Source organism: Dioscorea cayenensis, chromosome 18 (assembly GCF_009730915.1).
Source record: "Dioscorea cayenensis subsp. rotundata cultivar TDr96_F1 chromosome 18, TDr96_F1_v2_PseudoChromosome.rev07_lg8_w22 25.fasta, whole genome shotgun sequence".
Lineage (NCBI taxonomy): Eukaryota > Viridiplantae > Streptophyta > Magnoliopsida > Dioscoreales > Dioscoreaceae > Dioscorea > Dioscorea cayenensis.
This window is the reverse complement of record NC_052488.1, coordinates 7431742-7437546: the sequence shown is the minus strand read 5'-3', so window position 1 is coordinate 7437546 and position 5805 is coordinate 7431742. Positions and strand designations below refer to the sequence as shown.

At 42.7% G+C, this 5805-nt stretch overlaps 1 non-coding gene across 1 annotated transcript; it reads left to right on the top strand.

The window, feature by feature from the left end:
• The first annotated feature begins 4135 nt into the window (after nucleotides 1–4135).
• Nucleotides 4136–4242, top strand: LOC120283067. Its single transcript, XR_005543069.1, has one exon. It is a non-coding gene; the product is annotated as a small nucleolar RNA R71 (small nucleolar RNA).
• The last annotated feature ends 1563 nt before the right edge of the window (nucleotides 4243–5805 follow it).

Sequence of the window (5805 nt, the reverse complement as noted above, 5' to 3'; positions counted from 1 at the left end):
GTACTATAATCTTCTCGGCCCCCCGAATGGCATCCAAAAGACCCATACCCATAATGAACCTGGTGTTGTAAGGGCCTGAGAAAATAACTCTGATCCTGGAGTACTACCCCTAATGCCTCAGGTACTTTGCTAGTATGAGGCCAAGATGGATCGGCTGGCTCTGTACCATAGAATACAAGTACAATAGCTCCTGTCGGCTGAGGACCCTTGTGTTGTTACCCCATCCATTCATCGACCTGCTTAGCATGGCGTGCAAGTAACAGTATGCAGGTCAAGAAAGGCATGTGGCCTTGGACACCTTCGGCTTGTACTGGTCCCGACCACATAATGCCCTGTATGCCCTCTGAGGTGTCAGACTACTGGGATAATCAGTAGGTAGTCGATTGTACTCCTCAGTATCGGTAAACGCCTCGTCATAAAGTCCCAGTCGAACAAAAAACTGTGTGACACTCATGCTATAACATTGTCTGTATACTCTGAACTTAATGGCGCCTATGCTGTCAAAGCTGCTATAGGAAAGGTCAAACTCGAAAGATGCAAACACCTCCAATGTCAGCATACAAATGGCAGGCTCACAAATTAGAAACAGACGGAGCCAACTCCCCATGGTAAGCAACTTCTCAACCTCATCTACCATGTCATCGGCCAACTGAATCTCCCTGATCGCACTCACATCTGGGAAACGAGTCTGTCCAAACTTTATCTTAGACAAACACTCAAAGTGAGCTTGATGCTCGGGAATAGCAAACTCTAAGTGCTCAAGCTCTTGGGAATCCTCCATGGGATGCTTCCCGGCTTGCTTCTTTGATGTAGGTGCCATATCTACAAGAATTGAGAAAGAAATTGATCAAATTCACTCAAGGCAACAATATTGTAGAAATCCACACGGTCGTGTGGAAATTCCACACGCCCGTGTTGATTCATGGGTCGTGAAAACTGCACGGCCTTTATGCGGAATCCTTAACAATACATCTAAAATTTGTTCTAAACCACTCTAAAAGAATGCACCACCATTTAACATGTAAACAAAACAACATTCACCAGATTTAAATAGAAGAAATCAAAATTTGGCAAAAAAAAAAAAGAGGAAAAGAGTTTACCAATGAAATGAGGATGAAAAACTTGAAAAAGGCCAGAAAACTCAAGTGAAATCCCTCTAAAATGACAGTGAGGAGTCGGGAGAGTGCAAGGATGTGTTCTCTGAGTGTTGGGAGTGTAAAGACAAAGAAATGTGAATAGATTTTAAAGAAAAACCGCGCCTCATGGCGTTCTGCACATACACAAGGGCATGTAGAAATTACCCACGCCCGTGTGACTCCACAGGGGAGCTTTACAGGGGCACTCACACGCTCCTGTGTGCTCTCGGGATGGCACATTTTACCTATAAACGCACCCACATAGGCTTGTGGAAATTCCCCACGCCTGTGTGGCCGACCCATAGGAGCACCCACATACCTCTATGGCTTCTCTGTCCATCAGAGAAGTTTCTCTAAGAGTTTCACACACACCCGTGTGGAAATTCTATACAGCCGTTGATCTTCACAAGAGCCACTAACATGGGCACTCACACGCCCTGTGTCTTCTCGGGGTGGATGAGAACTCTCTATAAAGTTTCAAATAGGCGTGTGGAAATTACTCACGCCCGTGTGTAATTCACAGGGTCATCCACAGGGGCAGACACATGCCTCTTTGTTTTCTCAGAATAAAGCTCTGAACTCTGCAGAGAAACACACGACCGTGTGGAAATTACCCACGGGCGTGTAACCGCCACAAGGTTGTTCATAGGGGCATTGACACACCCCTGTGTCTTCTCGGGATGGAGAAGTTGAGCTCTGAACAGAAACACACACCCGTGTGGAAATTCCACACGCCCATGTGTCTTCTCTGGATGACTTAGAAAAACTTACAAACTCTGCAGAAACTTTTTGCACATTTATACATACTCAGAGTTTGCTTACACTATGCAAAATTGACCAGTGAATCATGAAAAACATGCTCAAACGACAAAGAAACTTTGCCAATCACAATTAAGAACATGAAAACACCAATGAGCCACAAGAAAAGCACAACAATAGCATGTAAAAATAAAGACACCAACACTCAAGCACTTATTCATGTAAGTACTAAACTAAAATCTAGAAAATAGTAAAGACTTGGGTTGCCTTCCAAAAAGCGCTCTTTTAACGTCACTAAGCTTGATATACCTGAACTTAACTCACGGGGGCTCATAGATGAAGGTTTCCCTCTTACCCATAACCTTAAAGTATTATGAACATAATCTTCTGAAGGTAGAAGGGAAGTTATCGAGTTTGTTAGAGCACAAGGGTTCGTCACCCTTACTCCGTTCTTGTGCATCCCCATTAGCTTTGGGGTATTTCTTGTGACATCTTCTTGCATGCTTTATCTTTTGGATCATTTTCTTCATGATCCCCAGGGTAGGTTGCACCTCGTCTTCTAGACCAAGTGTCATGATTTCTTCATTCTCCATCTCTTGGTCTAGCAACCCCTCGTACGGGTCTGGACACATCATTTCCTACACATATTCTTCTATTAGTTCATCGGTAGTACCATGAAAGTAAAGAGTATCATTAAAGATGAGAGAATATCTCATGGCTTCGGTGAGGAATCATGTAAGCTTGTCATCCCTAACTCGTAATGTCAACTCTTCACCATCCATGTCGATAAGAGCCTTGGAAGTACACAAGAACGGCCTCCCAAGTATCAATGAGACATCAACATCCTCATCAACATCCAACACTACAAAATCCACAGGAAATATGTACTTGTCAACTTCACAAGTATGTTTTTGATGATGCCCCTCGGATGTCTCACCGTTCGGTCGGCCAATTGAAGTGTCATCCGAGTGGGCCTAGGCTCTCCCAAGCCTAGCTTTTGAAAGAACGAGTAAGGCATGACGTTGATGCTAGCCTCTCAATCAGCTAATACCTTCTCTTCACCCAAATTACTAATGTTGTACAGAATGATGAAGCTTCTTGGGTCTTTCTTCTTGTTTGGCATTTTCTTTTGCAACACCGCTGAACATGAAGCATTTAAGATCACAGATACACTCTCCTCCATTCTTTTGTAGGTCAAGAGTTTCTTGAGAAACTTTCCATAGCGAAGAGTTTGAGATAATGCCTCTACAAATAGGATGTTGATATGCAACTACTTGAATAGACCCAAGAACTTCTTGTATTGCTCATTATTTCGGGCGTTCTTTAATCTTGAAGGATAAGGGAATCTTGGCTTATAGGGTAGGGGTGCCACCTCTTTCTCTTTTGCTACTTCCTCAACCTCCACGACCTCGGGTACTTCAACATTGGTCTTCTCGCTCGAAAAACTACCGTCAACTTCAGGACCACTTCTTAAAGTGATCGCCTTCACATGTTCTCTCGGATTTGTCTCCGTGTTACTAGGCAAGCTTACTTGAGGTCTCTGCGATAACGACTTAGCAATTTACCCCACTTGATTCTCTAAATTCTGCAATGACGCGGTGTGGTTGTGAAGTGTAGCTTCGACCGACTGAAACCTTGTATCCAACGATTAGATGAACTTGGTCAAAGCTTTCTCTAGATCAGTCATCCTAGTTTCTAAACCTGAAACTTGATTCTCCATGTTCAGGGCTTCTTGTTGTTGTTAGAAACCCGGTGGTGCCATGGTTTACTATTGCCCTTGATTGTTCCAAGAAAGATTCGGGTGGCTCCTCCAACCCAAATTGTAGGTATTGCTATATGGATTGCCTTGGTTTTTCATTGCATTATCCACAAAATCCACTTGTTCTACCAAGGATGTACCACTAATAAAAATCGAGCAATCGGATGGAGCATGTCCTCCCCCACACCCAGTGCAACTCATTATAGCTGCCATTCTAGGAGAAGTTAGAGTGTCTAACTTCTTACTCAATGATTCAACCTAGGCTGCCAATGAGGTAACTGCATCAATCTCATGAGGTCCGGCTACCTTCTTTCTGTCCCTTGTGTTCCACTAATAACTATTCACAGCCATTTCTTCAATGAGACATTGGACCTCATCTTGGGTCTTGTTTCCTAAGGTACCTTCTGCTTCAGCATCAAGTAACTGTCTTGTGCTTGGGTTCAACCTATTATAGAAAGTCTGAATGATCATCCACTCGGGGAACCCATGTTGAGGACATTTCCGCAGGAGCTCCTTGAACCTTTCCCATGTCTCAAAAAGAGACTCCAATTCTGGTTGTACAAAAGATGGTATTTCATTCCTAAGCTTCGCGGATTTTTCGAGAGGAAAATATCAGGCAAGAAAAGCTTCTACCATCTCCTCCCAAGTAGTGATCAATTCTCTAGGTAATGAATGTAGCCATTGCTTTGCACTTCTTTTCAAGGAAAATAGGAAGGCTCTCAACTTGATAGCATCATCCATAACACCATTAATCTTGAACATGTCGCACACTTCCAAGAAGTTCTCAATGTGATTGTTTGGATACTCATCTACCAAACCAATAAACTGTGCCGACTGCAATAACATCTGGATGAAGCTTGGCTTGAGCTCAAAATTCTGAGCCATGATCGGTGGCCGCACAATACTAGAATGTGTGCCCAAAACTGCGGGTCTGGCATAATCTGAGAGTGTCCTCTGCTACTCATTTTGTTCTACCGTACTATCTGACCCTTCGCCTTCTACCTCAGCTTGATTTGACTATTCTTGCACAGGTTCTTTTCCCCTTCTATAAAGTGTTCGTTCAAATTCAGGATCTCCTACAACCAATGTCGAAGGGTTCCCTCGGGTCATAACTTGGAGCTAGAACCAGAAAAGAAAACAAATCAGAATGATGGAAGAATAAGAAAGTGTGAGATAGCATAAGTGATGAATAGCTAAAATAGCGAAGTGTTACCAAAATGCCTATTCCTTGGCAACGACACCAAAAACTTTACAAACTCCTTTGCGTGTGTACCGCAAGTGCACGGGTTTGTCGAAGTAATAACGCCCTGTTGAGTAGATAGTCGTATCCATAGAGAATTGTGATCATAAACACAAGGATTACTATTTAGCTAAATTGAAAATAGTGGTATGAACAATATCAATATGAAAAGAAATAAAAAGAACAAGAAAGGGAGATGCTATAAAAATGAGAGGAAAGACAATCGATAGAAAGTGGGGCACCCGGACATTGCTCGCCCTAGGACTATTGCTTCAAGTATAAAACCAACTATTATGTCTCCTACTTGATACTTAATGAGTCGTGGAAATCCTAAAATACATGGTCCCAAAACTAAGGTTAACCATGACTAATCCTACACTAAGGTCAACCATTCAACAAGCATTCAAGATTAGAACTCAATTAAAGACATCAATTAAGGAAAGATAATAGAAAGGTCAAAAAAACGACATCATCCTAGGGTTTACAAGTCCAAGTACCCACTAGGGGTTTAGTTCTCCATGGAGAAAGATACAATCAATAATAAAATCGAGAGTAAGAACATGCAATCCATAAGTAAAATCCCCCTGATATTCATGTCGATGGTCTTGTGGAGTGGCCGCATTTTCTCCAAATGTTCCCTCTTCAAGCCTAGGGCACACCTCACCGAATCGATGCCGACGAAAGCTCCCCCAATAAGTCTCTTCCAAAGGAATGTGACGTTGAAAGCCATAGAACCACTCCAAAAGCCTTGCCAAAACCTCTCCAAACCTTAGCCGCAAGTGCCTGCAAAGATGGAGAAAAGATAAGAAAAAGGTGGGAAAAAAATTCTTAAAACTGGCTGAAGTCACAGTTTTAAATAGGCTGGAATCAGGCATCCACTGCAATAATTGATTTTCTGCGGCCTGTAAACA